Source organism: Corythoichthys intestinalis, chromosome 15 (assembly GCF_030265065.1).
Source record: "Corythoichthys intestinalis isolate RoL2023-P3 chromosome 15, ASM3026506v1, whole genome shotgun sequence".
Lineage (NCBI taxonomy): Eukaryota > Metazoa > Chordata > Actinopteri > Syngnathiformes > Syngnathidae > Corythoichthys > Corythoichthys intestinalis.
The window spans coordinates 42,122,910-42,143,731 of NC_080409.1; the positions used below are offsets into that span (position 1 = coordinate 42,122,910).

The following is a 20,822-nucleotide window of genomic DNA, read 5'->3' on the forward strand; positions in this document are numbered from 1 at the left end:
GAACTGCGATTAATTACGATTCATTAATTTTTAAGCTGTGATTAACTCGATTAAAAAATTTTAATTATTTGACAGCCCTACTTAATAATGGTAGGGTCAATTCTATACTTTCCACATATATAGGTAATTTAGATTATCTTCCCATAACTGAACTCATTATATAATGCAAATAAGGTTGCTTAAAAGTTGGTGGGGACAATTTTAGCAACCTAAAAAGTTGGTAGTGTTATGTCCCTACCGTCCCTACGCAAACCTATGTCCTTGTTTAAAACCCCAAAAATTACAAACTAATGTAATTTATTCTCATAATATAGGCCTGGGCAATAAAATTGATTTTCTGACAGCACAAAGAACAGATATGCAAAACTATGCCCTTGCAATACAGTATTGCTCTAAATAATCGCCAGTCAATCCTTTACGGAAATAAGCATTCACACTTGAATTCCATAGTGATTGAGTGGTAATCCATCCCACGTACATAAATGTCTGCAAAAATCGACGAAATATCTGCAAAGTTTTATAATCATGCTGAGAACAACGAATAACCAAACAACAGGCAATTAAATACTTACATGTTTTTTAAGCGTCATCAATTCCTGGTTAGAGTCGGCAAAGTTATTCTAAAGGTAGAAGTCACCCATGACAAGGGCAGGTAGCAGGTGTCCTCGTATTTGGTAAGTAAACTTCACACTGCGGAGTGACATTTTCAAGCGAGTGCGCAGCCAACCGCCACCTGGCGCTGGCACAGAAGAGGAGAACAGGACGGGCGAGCAGCACAGCGCGTCCCAGCACAGCTTGTTGGGTTCTGACCCGTCACACAAACCTGCAACCCGTACACCTGCATTCCCCCGAATAATAGGAATCCACCTGTCTTCTGTAGTGCCAAACAGGCGAAGAGAGGACAAGGGGAAGGGCAAGAGGGGAAGTAATATGGCGGTAAACAACTACGTCCTGCATCTGTCAGGTGATGTTCACGATACAGTCAGCATTGCCTGACGTAGACCAGCTGTTTACGTTATCGGTCACATGTGTCACGATATAACACAAATGTGGTGTTTATTCGAATGCAAATCAATGTGTATATTGTACACAAATATGTGTAGGTTTATAATAATTAAGTCTAATACATGTATAAAAATGCAAATCTATGTTTATCCTGATGATTTAAAATCGGGCATGTGCTATACTTCCTTGTTTCCAATATCGTCATGCATTATTAATGTGTGAATATTGCAGTATTTTCAAGCAGGCATACAATTGGGCAATCTTGAGCTTTCATCATTGCTGGGTGACACCGTCCCAAAAAATTGTCCTATCCCCCCCCTTCCCAAGTGCTGGTTGTCAGTGTCAGGATGCTAAGTAAAGCGGGACACATGTGGCTCGATGGGGGGGTTGGGGGGGAGGGGGGGCTCTAAAGTTACTCATAGACTTCCTGTCATGGCTAAGTAGACAGGTGCTCACTGTTAACACCCCACTAAATTCTTTATGCATATTTATGAATCTCCCACCCTCCTCTTCGTAATACTCGTTAATGTCACAGATGCCAAATATTGCCTTTAAAAAAGAAAGAGCGCGGCATTAAAAAAAAAAGAAAAAACAGCCTTTTAAAGTTTCCAACCTGCTTAAAAACGTCATTCCGTCTTTGATCAAAAGCCTTTTTTGTTATTCGCTGATGCAAATTTAAATCATGTATTTTTCTGCTATGCTGTTCTCTTGTTGCCCTCAGTCTGCTGGAGAATGAAATGGGAACAACAACAACAAAAGAATAGAATTTGGAAATCTAAACCCACATGGTAATGTCTTTAGCTGTGGATAAAACATTGTCATATTCCAGAGTAGGGGTGTGACAAAATATCGAAATGGTGATATATCGTGATACTTTGTATCCCAAAAGTTTATCGATATGCTCCTGCCAAGAATCGAGATATCGTTTTAAAAAGGTGTGAATGTCTAAAAAAAAAAATTAAAAAAAAAAAAAAATGAACCAACAAGTTGCCAAAACCTTCCACCATAATAGTGTCTCTGGTAAATCTAAGGCTGCCATTGACGGTGCTTGATGCCCAAACCATTTCGTTCATTCGAAACGGGGCTGCAACTATCGATTATTTTAGTAGTTAATAAATCGTTGAACTATTTAGTTCGAATAATCGAGTAATCGGATAAGGAACATAAAAAATTGAAATACCCGAGCTGAGCTTCACACTGTATATACAGTGCCCTCCGTAATTATTGGCACCCCTGAAAAAGATGTGTTTTTTAGCTTCTAATATATATTTTTTTATTATTCAAATAATATGGGACCTTAATGGAAAAAAAGAGAAAAATCCAACCTTCTATATAAGTGCATTCATTTAGTGGGGGAAAAAATCCCACATAAGGAAAAAAATTATTTGACATCAAATAATGTGTGTCACAATTATTAGCACCCCTGGTGTTAATACTTAGTACAACCCCCTTTTGCCAACAAAACAAGGTCTGGGGACCGAGATGGCCATGGGAGGAGCTTGATTTTGTGTCTGGTGAACCATTTCTGTGTAGATTTGGCCATATGTTTAGGGTCATTGTCTTGCTGAAAGACCCAGTGACGACCCATCTTCAGCTTTCGGGCAGAGGCCAACAGCACCAACATTTAATTGGAGTCTTTTTTTCCTAATCAAATACTCGAGTTAACCGATTTAATTGTCGCAACACTAATTCGAAACCAGATCATTCGCAGTCATTCTGTTCGATTTTCGGGGCCTTTACAGGTCACTTGCTGTTCATTTACAGGTCATTTCCTGTTGAACTTGAGTCACTGCCTAATCATTTGGGTGATTCCCAGGTCACTTCCTGTTCTGTAACTCAAAATAAACAAGAAGGGACCCATAAAATACCCCCAAATCAACAGGTAAATGACCTTCAATGGCCTAAAATTACCTCATTGCCTGGCATTGGCTGCCAATGACGGCCATAGACGTTCAATCAGTTTGAAGTGGGAGGGATGGCAGCGAATGAACATTCATTCTTTGCTGCCACCCTCCCATTTCAAATGGATTGGACGTCTACTAGTAATAAAGTCATTCCAATTCACAGCAGAAGCTTGTTTTTCAGTTTATTAGTCGTTTGTAGAATACCATAGAATGATTTCCTGACCAATGTATCGATACTCGATGTATCGCCATATCGTCTAATCATCGTTACCGTGAGCTTTGTATTGCAAATCGTATTGTATCGTGAGGTAACAAGAGGTTACCACTCCTATTCCAAAGTCTCCATTTTGGAGCTGCTCTCTGTTCTCTTGCCTTTCTCAGTCCCCTCTAGGATAAAATTTCTAAAAATGGCAACCAACTAAATATATAGGCTGCAAAGCTATCTCTTCTCCTCGACATCTTTTCACAAATGGTATTTGGGGGTATTCAAGTACTCTAGACAAGGGAATCTTGGTCCAATTGGGGATATAAGGGGAAAAACATGCAGCTGGCTTCATAGTCTCCCGAGGATTTGTCCACTGATTGCGACCTAATTCAGGCTCCTGTGCTATAACTGCATGACTCTACTGTACAGTATATTCCCATGAAAGTTTGGCCTGTGATTGCTTTACCTAAGAGGAAGATATTTATAGCACGGTTTCCAAGTGAGACGTTCAATTTGAATATTCCCATCAGATTTGAAAGTGTGCTTAATCACAGCCCCGCTGTAGCAACTGAGGTAAACTTGAGGTACACTTCTAATCCAATACTGTTCAAGAGCTGTATCAAGCATTGTGCCTTTTCAAAGCTATAGACAGGTTTCCTGAGCAAAACATGGGTGGTGCCATGTTGGAAAATTTCTGCTCCGAACTTCCGGTTTAGACAAATCAAGAGTTGCGGTTGAAGTTAGTAGTGCGTTGACAAAGTCAAAATCAAATCAAAGGGACCCACTGATTCTCCATAAATGGATTAACATAGACTTCATAATGTATTGACGGGACACAGGGCACAGGGCCGATAGGGGGCCTGCATTGTTGGCGAGGCCATCAAAGCTGACTGAGTGGAATCACAGACAGAGCTTTTTTTGTTGAAAAGAAATGTGCTGAATTCCTTATAGATATGGACGTAAAACAGTTTCGATTCATTGTTAAAAGCAAAAACAACGTGCAGTTAGCATTTATTTTATATACATATGTCGAAGTACAATGCTAGTCTGTTAGTAAATGTAGCTAGCGGCCGCTTTATGTAAACAGTGCTTTCCCGGTGAAAATTCTTGTGAATAAATTCTTAAATCCCTGAATTCTTTATAGATATAGACGTGAAAAAGTCTTGATTATTGGTTAAAAGCAACACAAAAAATATGATGCAGTTAGCATTTATTTTACGTAAATATGTTGAAGTAAAATGCTAGTCTGTTAGTAAATGTAGCTAGCGACCATCTTATGTAAACAGAGCTTTTCCGGTGAAAATTCTTGTGAATAAATGCTTAAATCCCCTAATTCTTTATAGATATGGACATAAAACAGTCTTGATTCTTGTTTACTGTATTGGCCCGAATATAAGATGCCCTGATTATAAGACGACCCCGTCTTTTTCAAGTTCGTGAATGTAGCTAGCGGTTGCTTTATGTAAACAGAGCTTTTCCAGTTTAAATTCTTGTAAATAAATGCTTAAATCCCCGAAATATTTATAGATATGGACGTAAAACTGTCTCGATGCTTTGTTAAAAGAGCACAAAAACAGGCAGTTACGAATTTATTTTACGTAAATATGTCGAAGTACAATGCTAGTCTGTTAGTAAATGTAGCTAGCGACCGCCTTATGTAAATAGAGCTTTTCCGGTGAAAATTCTTGTGAATAAACGCTTAAATCCCCGAAGTCTTTATAGGTATGGACGTAAAAAAAGTCTCGATTCTTGGTTAATTAAAAGCAAAAAACAAAAACCAAACAAACAAACAAAAAAAACGTGCAGTTAGCATTTATTTTATGTAAATATGTCAAAGTACAATGCTAGTCTGTTAGTGAATGTAGCTAGCCGTTGCTTTATGGAAGCAGAGCTTTTCCAGTGAAAATTCTTGTGAATAAATGCTTAAATCCTCGAAGTATTTATAGATATGGACGTAAAACAGTCTCGATTCTTTGTTAAAAGAGCAAAAAAAATAGTTACGCATTTATTTTACGTAAATATGTCGAAGTGCAATGGAGTGCAATGTTAGTCTGTTAGTAAATGTAGCTAGCGACCGCCTTATATAAATAGAGCTTTTCCGGTGAAAATTCTTGTGAATAAACGCTTAAATCCCCAAATTCTTTATAGGTATGGACATAAAAAAAGGTCTCAATTCTTGGTTAATTAAAAGCAAAAAAAAAAAAACGTGCAGTTAGCATTTATTACGTAAATATGTCAAAGTACAATGCTAGTCTGCTAGTGAATGTAGCTAGCGGTGTATGTATGCAGAGCTTTTCCAGTGAAAATTCTTGCAGGTAGCATTTATTTTACATAAATATTGGAACTATGATGCCAATGCAGTAGCGGCTAATTTCTCCCAATGATTTTTTTTCATAACGTTTCAAAACGCATGCATGGTACGAAAAATATAGTAATTACCTTGAATCCTCAAACAAATCACTCCTGACACAGTCCTTCCTGTTTGTATGCGGTACAGCTTTCGTACTTTTTCCAACAGAAATCCGGCGTTAGATGAACAGCTTTAATAACAACCAAAATCTTTGTTTCTGTGATTTACTGTAATAATTTAAATACGTTTTCATGATAAAATATATTAGGTTTTCTTTTAATTATTATTATTTTTTAATAGTTTGACACAAAAAAGAATACAGTTAATAATTCTTGACGTTATGCTTGATTAACTTCTGAGTCACCTGATATCTAGTAATTGAAACGTGAATGTTTTACAGATGGTAGAAAAGGCAAATCAATATTAACTATATTAACTTTTTTGCTCTCTGTTTTACCTATCCATACAAGTAAACTCTTACTCATGTGAAAATCAATGGTCCCATTCTTCCCTGTTATAATTATCAGCCAAAAATCTCTATAAATTTTTGGTGGATGTTCTTAAAAAAAAAAAAAAAAAAAAAATGTTTTAAATACATGGCCAATTATAATGAAGGGAGGTATCATTGAAGTAAAAAGTAAAGGGCTGCATACAAAGTAACACAATTAAAACATGCTTTCGGAGGATTAAGTTGTGACCCCCTGTCACCTTGTTATTATAATTGTTTGTTAAATGTCCTCCATTTAATTTGGAAGATCAACATGTGAGCGAGGACGTGGACAAAGACTCCTCTGCATGCACAAGACAGGAAGAAAAGACAGCACAATTATAGACTAGCTACCACATTTGGTTTTAGATTCTGGGTTTGAATGCCACCTCAAAGGAAGTAAAAAAAAAAAAAAAAAAGCCAGAGCTCCAACACATCACTGGATCATCTATTTCAGTTCACTGAGTTTCTGTGTGTACTCATCTGATCATCGACCTTTTCACTTTGTCCTATGATCTTACGTACGCCTATTGTCCATGTCACCTTCGCCTAGGCTCTCCATGCCAAGGACCCCACGGCTTTTGAACCTGGTGCCTACTTCACCTTTCCGCTTGAACCACGCCTTGTACCTGCATCCAGGCTCGCCACGCTACAGTTCTCCATGGCTTTGTAACAAATAAACTGTTTTACTTCCTACCCTCGCCATCGCACGGACCTGTGTTGGGGTTCTCTGCCCACGATCATAACACACACTCATACCTTTGGTCAGTTTTGAATGTTCAATCAGCCTACCATGCATGTTTTCGGAATGCCGGAGAACACCTATGCAGGCAAAGGATGAAAATACACTCTACATTGGAAGGCTGGAGCCCGGAATTGAACCTGAGGGAATCTGACCCTCCAGCCAGACTGTCAGAATCACGCCAGCCAGATCCAACGAGCCGGGACAGCGGGATACCAACAATCCGGCCAGAAGGCCAAACCCCGCGCATTCACCTTAGTCTTAACCCCTTGTACTGACTCCATTTTGAAAGGTTTAAAGAAAGATTTTGCCACCTCAGCATCAATGGGGCTCTTGGAGTCTTGTCAGTCATGTTATCAGTTGGACATCGGGCGTTTGTTTTCCTTGTGTGGGGCAGGGCGTCCCGCCATTTGTTCTGGACTGTCCGGGAGAACTGATTGCAAACGTGGGCTCGTCAGCGTCAATCTTGCTCAGTCAGCTGCATGACACACGTTGGGCTTCTGTGATAAGAGGGTGTTGTTTATCTAATATGCCCTACATTCTGCTTGTTTTCCTTAAACTATGGTATAAGTGCTATTTATTTTATATTGGGTGTGTTAGAGTAATAAAGACAGTCGATCGGTGAATATGAGAAAAGATACTATTCCCTGATTGATTATATTAAGTGTGTTAGAATTATGCAAGTAGTAAGACGGTAAATTAATTGCCGCCGTTATCGGGTTAAATTTGATAACCCTACCTTAAGCCTGAACTAAAGACTCTGGATGAGTGTAACATATCATGTCTGTAATGTTAAATACAATTAGAAAACAATTTAAAAAAAAAAAAAAATATATATATATTAAAAGAAAGGCATTGCCGATATTTTTTTGCCATTCCGATACTTTGAAAATGACGTGATCGGACCCGATCAATCGGGACGCCGATCAATCGGAACATCTCTAATAGCAATAATAATAATACCTGTATTAATGTAATGAACCGGGTTCTAATGTGGCGGGCGTTTTGCGTGGTGTACCTGAACGCACGGAGTGGCTGACGTGCCAGAGTGAGAGAGGACTTTTTACTTTCACTTTTCATGTTCAGCTGTGGTGGACAGCGGGCATGTTGTGTTGCACAAGTTCTGAAATAAAGGAATAAAAACCTGACGAAGCTGGCAATTTTTTGGGCGTTGTTACAATCATAATAATTGTCACCTTAACTTTTAAAGACTGGCGAACGGAGGTCGGAGTAGGACTGTCGAGATTGTAGACATTTTACAGCCGTATTGTTGAGCCAGTTCACAGATGTGCACACCACGCTCATATTTTTCCATCATTTCATCCTTCATTTCAATGGTAAGGCTCACCTTTATCCTTTTTTCACCACCTGCACTAACATTCCTGGAACCCATGATGGCTGCTCTCACAAGAAAATCTGCCGTGCGTCCGTGTTGCGGGAAAACAAACTGCGGTGCTGTCATTAATCGTCATATTTCGAGCTTGTCATCGGATGTAGAAACAAATGGCGAGTCAAATGTTACGTTGGACGTCGAAAAGATAGTGTGTCGAAGCGATCGTATGTCGAGGTACCACTGTATTTTTGTTTAATGATGGTAGATACACTGCCCTCTGCTGACAGCGTTGGGTCTAGCGGGATTGTCGTCTTGTATGACTCAGGAGCAGACTCATACGTCTGACATAGATAAAGGATAGCTGCGTTCTGGTTTGGCCCACATGAGGCTGTAAGTTGTTTCAGCTAATATATGTTTGTGTATGCATTTGTACTCAAGTTCAGAGCTACAGTTTGAGGAGTTATATGTAAGCAATTTGCAATCAGAATGTAAATAAATTAGCATTCATAGCATTTAAGATGGCGGACTTTTGTCAGGGAAATTAGGCAAATTTAATCTACTAAGGGTTTAGGGTTAGGGTTTACATATTGATCAGACTAGATGGATGCTTGAACACCAATTATTTTGTGTCAAGTGTTTTATTGTTAAAATGTGTAACGTTTTGAACACAAGCGTGCATATGTGTGTCACGGCTTTACAAATAGTCAGAAGTGAAGGAAGTAAAACGCATCAAAAAGAGCAATTGCTTTGTTTGCTGTCTGTAAAGCTGTAAAACTGAGGTTTCACTCACTAAATAAGATACTGTGAGGAACAATAAGGTACTGTTGATGTGACAAAAAAAAAACCCACTGGAGACAAAATGGCGGACGAGATTCCGGCATCATAAAGTCAAAAGTCGTGAACATCGTAACCCGGAGACGACCTGTACTTTTAATCAGGATCGAATACAAATTCAAGGTTTGAATTGAAACACGAATATAATTTCATAAAAAAGTGACACGTTTAATTCTATAAAAAACACATTATAGTTGGTATAACGTGTATATATCTATATATTTCTTGGTACTTTTTATTAGCCGCCCTATTAACAACTGCAACCGCAGCTTTAATGACGCCCATGTGATCTCCAGGAGTGGCGGCCGCATGTCACCACCTTCCCGGGGGAGCCTGGGTAATTACCAGCATCTTCTGTTCCTCGCTCGCTGTGGCAACATCTGCTGCGGAGCCCGAGTGGCCTAAGCCTGTCACGTCGCGTCTTCCCGTGTCAGGCTTGAACTGTGACCCCACCAGCGTGCTCATTTGTTTATTGTGAGGGAAGGGAAAGGGTGAAGTGACACTGCAATGTATAGATTGTTTTAGCTTTTGAATATGGATGTGATGTCCAGGTTTAAGTATGGGCCACACTAGATTTGCACCAGGTTTAACTCATTGGCTGCCATTTACGTCAATCCATTTGAACTGGTTGGGCTTGCAGTGAATTGGAAGTTAGTACAAAGTTGGGTATAAAGCTGCTATATGACAGATAACAAGTTTATTTACAGTATACGTATATTTATGTTAAGCTTGGACTGTACAAGATCCTCTTGTAGTTTGAATGTACCGTAAACTTAACAGTCCAGTTTGCTACACCAAAACAAAATAACTGGGTTCAATGTACCACTGACATGAAAGGATTGGACAGCGGCTTTAAGTGCAGCCTTCTTGGGCCAGCGTGTGACAGTAGACCAGTATAGTAGATTAACGGAATTGTTGTACTGTACCTTCTTTACATGATATATCATAATTAACTGGTCAGGAAAGGTTTTAAAGGGATCCTCTATTTTTAAGACAAGTAATTCTTAAAAGATAAATGTTAGTATGAGTTATAATAATGTGATATTAAAACCCCTCTTAATGTTTTTGTTTTAATAAAGTTTGTAAAATTATTTTAACCCTTGAGAGTCGAAGGACGCGCCGGCGCGTCCTCAGCGCACGTCGTCTTTGAAGCGCCCTCACGTTTTAATTACGTCACCCTTATGCCTTTGGTTGGTCTCGTTTTAAAGTGCGGAAGTTGCGGTTTACTCTCGTTATTATTTGAAGTCAATCGACCAACTAGAACGTGAGATATTGTCATTTAAGTTTTATAGTTTTATTGTCCTCTCAAAAAAACATTAAAACGCTGCATGGATCATTTGTTTATGTCTATATTTCCATCATTTCTTGTCCTTTTTCAAAACGGAAGCTCCATGAAAAAACACACAAATCAAACGAACCCTTTCGAAGTCACAGTGGAAGCACAAAATGCGTTTGTTTTTTTTTTTATAAATATAACTGCCGCGCGAGGTTCTACCGAACGAGAGGGGAGGAGTGTTCTGAAGCAGCGAGGTGGCGAGCGACGGCCGTTTGGTTCGAGCAGCAACTTTGTGTGACTTTGACAAAGAACGGAAAACTAAATTTAGCGCAAGAAATTGTGCTTTTTGATCAACTTGAGGAAGAGGATGGTCCAAATTCGTCATCATCGTCTTCTTCGGAAGAGTCCTCGAGTGAAGATAGTGACGGATTTGAACACGCGGGTGACGCCATCGACGAGCAGAGGTAAGCCAACTCACTCTTTTTTTTTTTTATGATGAAAAAGTTTCTTTTGAAAGTTTCTTTTGATATTGCAAGCCAAAGTTAATTTTGATGCAATATAAGTGTGTGTTTGTGTATATAATAATAAAATGTGCATATCAGATCAGAGTCGTACGTGCATTGTGTGTATCCCAGGCAGGAATTTATAATTTGTGGTGGTGTTCTTTCTATATGAAGATTAGGGATGTAGCACATATTCAGCTATGGCATTCTTTCTATTGTCATACATATAGATTTCCATTATTATTTATTGCTGTATATATTTTTATTTTATACTTTATTATTTTCATAAATACTAACTTTTTTTCATGTACATTTATAGTGACAATGAAAGTAAAGTGAAATGAAAATGGGAGGGTGGAAGGGTGGAAAGAGGACCGACACCCCATGGAAGTGTGGGCTGTGTGATGTAGCCCTGTGTCCCAGGACGAAACTGCTTTTCGGAGTGGCAAGCCTGACAAAAATTTAACTTGTTTATTGTAAATATTTTTGAAAATACTTTTTTTCCCAATGTTATATATATATATTTTTCCCCACAATCAGCATTCTCAAATTGTGTATATAAATGTGTGTTCAAGAAGCTTGATTGTGTGTACATAGTTTTCATCAGGTGATGGGCCGCAATACCTAAACTCATAAAGAGATGGCCTCTAAACACTTTTTGTGTTAGATGGTATATATTTTTTCACTGTTCTTCACTGTTTGGTCTGCTGTATATAACCTGTTTTGACTAGAGCATGTATAAAGGCAAAAAACGCCTATGGCTATACCTGTTGTTTATGTTGAATTGTCAAATATAAGACTATTTATTCTAAATTTTTTTGGTTGAATGTTCATCCTAACATGTTGAATAAATATTACAAAGTTTCAAAACGGTTCGTTACGCATGTTTGGTTGTCAATTGGACATCAATATTAAAAATTTTGACAAAACGATTTTGGAATTTTTGGTCTTTTTGGGCCCAAAATGATGATTTATAATTGGTTAGTGAAGGAAACAACAGTTTGGACATGAAGTTCAAGGTGTCACAAAAAAAGGGACCAAACCAGGTCATCGTAAACAATTCTTTCTTTGAAATATAAAGGCAACTTCAAAGGCATGCAAAATCAGACAAAATAGGCCCAGACCTTGAAGGGTTAAGTGATAGGTCGCAATTCTTGTTACGTCGCAGTGCGTGACGTCACTGGTCCCGTTGCCGAAATTCCACCGTGTCACTCAAGCTTTCCCAACATGTCGTCAGTTCTACCCTTCCTATTTGAACCAGATCTGAAAAGTGAAGAGCAGGACAGCACTGTCGGTCGTTCACAAGACGAGCTTCAGGGAAAAATGCGTGCAGCAAATACCTGATAAGACAAAAGCTGGGCAAAACTGGTGATGCGAGAGAGTCCTGTTGGGAACTCCGGTTGGGAGCGAGAGTGTATACTGTCCGGTTTTATTAGCAGATATTCAAGGTAAGCATATTGCGTTTTCAAACTTATCCCAATATAATTATGTAGATTGTTAGCATCCAGAGCTGTCGTGTGCTTTACATACAGTACAGGGCAAAGAGCACACCTTGTGTAATCCAGGTCTTGTACATTGTAACGTGTGGTAGCTAGGGTACGTGTATAAAATTACCAAAAAGGGGAGAAGCTTCCACCTATGCACATTTATTTACAAAAAAATAATATTTCCACCTTGACCACTCTTCACTCGGGAGCTCAGCAGTAAGCGAACACGCGTTCCCTGATGAACTCAAACATTGTTGTGAGGTCCACGTCAGAGTCACTGTCGTCACTGTAGTGTGCCATAGTGCTTTAATTATTTAGTATGATTTGGGGAAAACTCTCACGAAGAATAGTCAACATAAAAGACAGCAATAGAAATCCAAATCCGCGTTTTTTACTCACTCGAAGATCCAGGAATTAGACCGATCCCATGGCAATGTCGCAGCCATCGGTTCCACAAAATAGACTGATCCGAAAAGCCACTGTGGGACCGACGAATCAAAAAAAATGGACAGATCCGAAACCGTCTGATCCAGAAAATAGACGGATCCCTTACTTGATCGAGGATCCGGGAAAAATGTTCGGGCGCCAGTTGTAACGCGTGGTGGGTAGGGTACGTGCATACAGGGACCAAAAAGAGGGAGAAGCTTCCACTTATGCACATTTATTCACTAAAAATAATAATTCCACCTTGACCACTCACTTCACTCCCCTTGTTTCCATTTGACTGGAAATTGCATCCAAAAACAGCACATCGTGGCATTTTACTTCAGCAATAAGCAATTGTTTCACACGCTACACATTTGGAAATTACGTCATCACCGCGAGCCCGTAAACCATGGCGCCAACTAACGGTCAAAATATGGGCTAAATATTATAAAATATTGCCATTGATTTAACATTTTATGTGTTTCTAACAACATATTTTAGTACAAGAGAACAATTGTGGTTTATTAGAGCCTACATGTATTTAAGTTAGAGGATCACTTTAACACCAGTCATACAGAAGCAAAAATGAGTTCACCACTGTGGATGTCTCTCATCAAGACAAAATAATTTCTTAATCTTTAGTTTGTTAAATCTTCGCTGACATTACGTTCCCTGCAGGTCGCGCTGCAACTTAATCTTCACTTACGTAGCTGCCATTTCCCTGCCTGTGGGTGACCTAAACTGATTAGCCAAAGGGGCTGACCTCCCTGAACGCATTCGATATCACTTATTGATCAATTTCTCTATTGATTTCCACCACCCACGCCGGATCAAGGGCACATGCTCTCATCGATCCATCCTGATTAGCTTACACAAAAGCTTGACAAATAGGTTTAGACGTGGCCCGCTGGCAGGATATGACGACCTCGTATTCGATTTGACGAGGGTTGACTGTGGAATTGATACAGCTAGCACTGCAACGACCGGTCGCTAATCAAGTAACATGCAATGTTAATTCAGTCACGCTTGCCCTTTAAATGCATCGAGGTTACAAGCAGTCGATACAGCTGAGCAGGCTTCAGATCGTATGCAGATAACGTTAGTTTTCATCTTATGCCTGAGATTTGTCGATAATGCGTTATTTGACATTTAATTGATAATAAGTATGAATTCTTTAGTCAAACTTCTCATTGAAGTTCGACTGAGAGGATTGTTGAGCCTTGTTGGAGGTTTAGGTTCTAGTGAGTACTTTGCGATAGGTATAATTTATATTCAGCGTTAGTTTCAGAGAGTCATTTAAGTGGTTCCAACAATTTCTAAACACTTTTCTCCCATCAGCCGTCATGACTGATCATGGTCATTTGCAGCAAGCGTAAAAGCCTGAGAAACCATTTTGGTGCTGTCAAAGTTTTTTTTTTTTTTTTTGGTAGCTCTCTCCATCGACATTTATGCACTCTGACACTTGGGGTCCGGTATTGTGCTTTCAAGAGCTTGGCGGGGGCACTCAGAATCACACACTGTCAACTAAGACCAAAACATACCTGTCACACGATGGCCCACGAAGGCTGCACTTAAAGACGCTCTCCAATTCTTTCACATCAGTGGTATGTTGATCGCATGGTCAGTTTTTTTTTTTTTTCCAAGTTCAGTTTTTCAGTTTCCAGTAAGTCTTTTACAGTGAGAAAATTAAGGTCAAAAGTGTCAGTTGGCTATAGTTTTAGAGATACTGTATATCATCTAGCTGAAATATTAAAATCTAAACAATTTAGGCAATTTAAGGTATTGTATTAATCCTGGTGTTTTTGAAGTGGACAAAATGCATTAATGCAGACACATTTCATATGCGGAAGCACACACTGATACAGTGCTGGCCAAAAGTATTGGCACCCCTCCAAATCTGTCAGAGATTTCTCAATTTTTCCCCAGAAAATGATTACAATTACAAATGATTTGGTAGTAATATCTTCATTTATTTTGCTTGCAATGAATAAACACAAAAGAGAATGGAAAAAAATGAATAAAACATTTTCATTTTACACAAAACTCCAAAAATGGGCCAGACAAAAGTATTGGCACCCTTTGAAAAATCATGTTATGCTTCTCTGTGTAATTAACAGCACCTGTCATTAACCTGTGGCACATAACAGGCGGTGGCAATAACAATCACATTTGCAGCCAGTTAAAATGGATTAAAGTTGACTCAACCTTTGACCTGTGTCCTTGTGTTCACCACGTTGAGCATGGAGAAAAGAAAGAAGACCAAAGAACTGTCTGAGGACTTGAGAAGCAAAATTGTGTGGAAGCATGGGCAACATCAAGGCTACAAGTCCATCTCCAAAGACCTGACTGTTCCTGTGTCTACCGTGTGCAGTGTCATCAATAAGTGTAAAGCCCATGGCACTCTGGCTAACCTCCCTAGATGTGGACGGAAAAGAAAAATTGACGAGAGATTTTAACGAAAGATTGTGCGGATGGTGGCTAAAGAACCTCGACTAACATCCAAACAAGTTCAAGCTGTCCTGCAGTCCGAGGGTACAACAGTGTCAACCCGTACTATCCGTCGGCGTCTGAATGAAAAGGGACTCTATGGTATGATACCCAGGAAGACCCCACTTCTAACCCAGAGACATAAAAAGCCAGGCTGGAGTTTGCCAAAACCTACTTGAGGAAGCCAAAAACGTTTTGGAAGAATGTTCTCTGGTGAGGCCTGAACATAGAATTTACAGGAAAAAAACGAGGCCTTCAAAGAAAAGAACAAGGTCCCCACAGTCAAACATGGCGGAGGTTCCCTGATGTTTTGGGGTTGCTTCGCTTCCTCTGGCACTGGACTGCTTGACCATGTGCATGGCATTATGAAATCTGAAGACTACCAACAAATTTTGCAGCATAATGTAGGGCTCAGTGTGAGAAAGCTGGGTCTCCCTCCGACGTCATGGGTCTTCCAGCAGGACAATGACCCAAAACACACTTCAAAAAGCACTAGAAATATGAAATGGTTTGAGAGAAAGCACTGGAGACTTCTAAAGTGGCCAGCAATGAATCCAGACCTGAATCCCATAGAACACCTGTGGAGAGATCTGAAAATAGCAGTTTGGAGAAGGCACCCTTCAAATTTCAGAGAACTGAAGCAGTTGGCCAAAGAACAATGGTCTAAAATTCCAGTAGAGCATTGTAAGGATACCGGAAGCGGTTGTTCGCAGTTATTTTGTCTAAAGGTTGTGCTACCAAGTATTAGGCTGAAGTAGGCATGTGCCGGTATAAGATTCTCACGGTATGATAACCTTAAGCAAAAATATCACGGTTATTCGGTATCACGGTATTGCAATTAAAGCTCTAAAATGTGTTACTTTGAGATATCTGGGTTAAAAAAAAAAAAAAAAATTCCATTGAACAAGATTTTTATTTTTGGAAAACATGTTAGCAAATTACAACAAAAGTATAATGTTAAGTTAAAATGAATTTAGAAAAAAATTATAACGGAAATGTTATAAATAAAATTTAAATAAATGGAGTCCTTTAAGTATGCCTAAACCCACAGCTCAACATTATTACCATCAGAACAAAAATAATTGTTTTCCATAAAAAGCACGTGTGTATAACTCGTATTATATTTACATTCTACTCACACTCTTTTTTTTTTTTCAACACAAACAGTGCCAGAAAGAAAAAAACACATTTTACCACCGCTAGACACACTAAACATGCTGGAGTTAATACTCATAGCTGGTGGGAAACGTTCATGACATTGTTTACTAACCTTTAATTTTTTATAAATGTGAAATCATATTGGAGGTTTTGCCTCCTCGGCAGGCACCCTCCGCAACATTTTACATGTTGGTTGGCCCTCCTCTAAGCCGCTGTCATCTGTAAGTTTTCTGTAGCTGAAGTATTCCCATTCCAGCGATTTCATTTTCTTCGATGGGGGAAAAGTTTAGGAGTTTCACCTCCTCCAGCTGTCGTGTAGCACGGCTCACTCACTGACACTGAGCAACAACCGGTGGGGGGGGGGGGTTGAGCCTTACAGCTGCATGTGAGGGATTTCTCCATGCATTTTTGGGACATAACGAGTAGCTAATACCTTAGGACGGTATGATGGAAAAAAATTTGCGGTTTTGAAACCTTGATGTTTTCATACCACTGTATACCTTGAAACTGGTAATCGGCACGTGCCTAGGCTGAAGGTGCCAATACTTTTGTCAGGGCCATTTTTGGAGTTTTGTGTAAATTGATCATGATTTAATTATTTATTTATTTTCATTGCAAGGAAAATAAATTAAGATAATACTACCAAAGCATTTGTAATTGCAATCATGTTCCTCGGAGAAATTGAGCATTATCTGACTTAATTGCAGGGATGCCAATACTTTTGGCCAGCACTGTACATCCATCTCATGTCAAATGTAAAAACTTCTAAAACATATATTTACACCAAAGTATGTTTGTATTCAACATTTAACATTAAATATCTTGATTACTTTACGGTACGGTACAATACGGTACAAAATCAAACGTTTCTCATTGTCAACATCGTCATATGCTATTGTTTAGCCAAAACTGGATTCATTACCTCAGTACTATTCATCCTTCACACCGCCTGCTGGAAACAAAAATGTCGTTGAATCCATCTGCAGGCGACCAAGACATCAGGATTTTACGATCCCGTGCACAGGTCCTCATGGGTAACGCAGTCTTCCCTAAGGCAGAACACTACCGCTTTTGTCCACCTGCGTCGCTAAAATTGACAAAAACTGAAAGTCACCTATTGTTGCTTTACAGGTTAAAATGGCTGTCATTAACAGCTGATGTAAACTATTGTTGGGTCATTCATGTTCATATTTATTTTTGTTGACATATTTGGCAACTCTGTACCACATGTCTAACAGAATTTTGAGATAAATGAACATATTTATGGTTTTTGTTTGTGCAAACGGACTGCTGTGTATTGTAGAATACATGACAAATTCATGAACATGTCTATGTGCTTTATGTAAAATGGACTGCTGAATATTACAACAGACAAAGAATTTTGTTTATGTAAAAGAACAATTTTGGGAAAATGCACATTATTTACAATACCAAGGCACAGAAAGTAAAATTCCTTTTTTTTCTTTCTTTTGAATAGCGTTTCTTCGGCGCTCCGCACAGCCAAAACCATTTGGCCGATCATTCCCATTCAAACATCAAAATCACCAGAATTTTTACACGATGCAGGGAATTTTTGGAACGACCACCAAAAAATTTCCGTTTGCCCTTATTCATTCATCCAAAACCTTACGGTTCCCCCAAAATTCGCCAATAGAATGGAATGCCATTGGCGGCCATGTAGGTCATTCCATTCATTTCTCAGGGCAAATATTTCCCCTTCATTTTCAATGGCAGAAAAACATAGGTGTTTGTGATTTTTGATTGCTTACCATTACAGCCCATTGACATTCAGCTGGGGCCCATGTAAGTCAATGCCATTGACAGCCATATACGTCCAAATTTCCTATTCATTTTCAATGGCGGAAAAACCTGTGTGGTCACCATTACAGCCATTTAATTCACAAAAGGAAATATAAAAACTAGGGCTGTCAAAATTATCACGTTAACGGGCGGTAATTAATTTTTTAAATTAATCACGTTAAAATATTTGACGCAATTAACGCACATGCCCGGCTCAATCAGATTAAAATGACAGCAGAGTGTAATGTCAGTTTGTTACTTGTTTTTTGGTGTTTGGCGCCCTCTGCTGGCGCTTGGGTCCAACTGATTTTATGGCTTTCAGCACTATGAGTGAGCATGGTGTCAATATTGACATCAGCAATGGCAAGCTATTAGTTTATTTTTTGATTGAAAATTTTCATTTTAATTTTAAACGAAAACATTGAGGGGTTTTAACATAAAATTTTAATATTAAATTTCTATACCTTGTACTAACATTTATCTTATGATTAACATTTATCTTTATCTTAAGAACTACAACTCTTTCTATTCATGGATCGCTTTAAGAGAATGTTAATAATGTTAATGCCATCCTGTTGATTTATTGTTATAATAAAATAATACAGTACTTATATACAGTATGTTGAATGTATATATCCGTCTTGTGTCTTATCTTTCCATTCCAACAATAATTTACAGAAAAATATGGCATATTTTAGAGATTGTTTGAATTGCGATTAATTACGATTAACTTAATTTCCTGAATATAACGCGCACTTTTTTTCCCAAAATCAACTTGTAAAATCATGGTGCGCATTATAAACGGGTACATGGATGGAGACAGAAATATACAGTATATTAGAGCTGTCAAAATTATCGCGTTAACGGGCGTTAATTAATTCTTTAAATTAATCACGTTAAAATATTTGACGCATTTAACGCAGATGCCCCGCTCAGAGAGATTTAAATGGCAGTACACAGTGAAACGCTCACTTGTTGTGTTTTATGGAGTTTTGCCGCCCTCTGCTGGCGCTTGGGTGCGACTGATTTTATAGGCTGATCATGACCCATGAGCATTGTGTAAGTAATTATTGACAGCAACAATGGCGGGCTACTAGTTTAATTTTTGATTGAAAATTTTACAAATTTTATTAAAACGAAAACATTAAGAGGGGTTTTAATATAAAATTTCTCTAACTTGTACTAACATTTTTCTTTTAAGAACAACAAGTCTTTCTATCCATGGATCGCTTTAACAGAATGTTAATAATGTTAATGCCATCTTGTTGATTTATTGTTATAATAAACAAATAGTCCTAATGTACCGTATGTTGAATGTATATATCCATCTTGTGTCTTATCTTTCCATTCCAACAATAATTTACAGAAAAATATGGCATATTTTATAGATGGTTTGAATTGCGATTAATTAATTTTTAAGCTGTAATTAACTCGATTAAACATTTTAATCGTTTGACAGCCCTAATATATATATAAACCGATTTTTTTAATTGACACGGCCACGTTATGTTGAAGAAACGTATGCGGCGATCCGTTGCCGACCATTACGGTACGTGACGTCACCATTTTGTTTCGGTAATACTTCACTCTAATCGGCCGAATGATTTCGCCTGTGTTAAATTCTGCTTTTTTCACGCTTCATAAAGCACAGAATTTAGTTTATTCAACTCATTTGAGTCAACGTTTATTGCAGCTCCACAACTCGGACCATAACAAACGTAACCACACATACTTCCTGTGTTTGTCAACTATATCAGTCCCTCGGGAAACTCAAACCCAAATAACAATAGTTCCGATTGTTACTGTCGTGTTGACAGCGATGAGCTCTCTCGGATTTCCGACTTACGTTCTCACTTTCATTTTACCGTATCAATCCATAGAAAAAACATTTATTCATCATGATCATGATGAAACAAGCAAGTTATACAGCAGCCTTTAAAAGAAAAGTCACATCAGTTTTGTTTTCTCCTAGATTCTGGTAAATTGGAGTTGTCAAATCATATTATTACCGTAAATATTGTCAGTTTATGGTAATGTTTTGAACTACCAATGTGCTATGCTTGTGCTGTGTTTCACCAGTCAGAATGGGTACAATCATTTCCCCTAGATTTTACAAGTAAATTTGGGGTGCGCCTTATATTCGGGAAATTACGGTGATTAATTTTTAAGCTGTAATTAACTCGATTAAAAATTTTAATCGTTTGACAGCCCTAATAAAAACAGGACTGAAAATACAACACAAAACAGGCAATGGCAAAAACTTACCTTGAAGGATGGTGGTGACGTGATGTCCTACTGATTTCCAAAACACTGAAAACGCACTGGCAAAGGACAACAAACAAAAGGATTATTTAAGGAGTACAGCTAATGGGGAGCATGTGTAGGCACTCAGGTGATTAGGGGAGGAAGACAAAGCTGACTTAATGAACACAAAGTAACCTACCAAAATAAAACAGGATATGGAAAGACTAAACCAATGCTGCTGACGGCGGCTTGTAACAGATTTGTATCAACCATTTGCCAATCAGAAAATTACGCTCATTCATTAGCAGTGTTGGGAATAACGCCGTTATAAATAACGCCGTTACTTAACGGCTTATTTTTTCAGTAACGGGGTAATCTAATTATTTTTTCCGCCGTTACCGTTACTGACGGTCAAAAGCGGTGCGTTACTTACTTTGAATAAATTGAAGAAACTACCAGACGTAGCGAGTCTACTCTGCTCTGTTTATTTGTCATCCAAGACTTAAGGCCCAAGTACACCGCATGCGTGATCGTTGCGTTTCCGGTCCGACTCCGGTAAAAAAATAGCGCCGGAGCCAATC

The 20,822-nt window shown here is 38.6% G+C and overlaps 1 long non-coding RNA gene across 1 annotated transcript; it reads right to left on the reverse strand.

Annotated features, from left to right (window-relative positions):
• Positions 1-9,093: 9,093 nt before the first annotated feature.
• On the reverse strand, positions 9,094-20,389 carry LOC130930647 (uncharacterized). Its single transcript, XR_009067087.1, has 3 exons — positions 20,263-20,389; positions 17,120-17,284; positions 9,094-9,362 (listed from the first exon to the last, which is right to left on the reverse strand). It is a non-coding gene; the product is annotated as an uncharacterized LOC130930647 (long non-coding RNA).
• Positions 20,390-20,822: the final 433 nt, after the last annotated feature.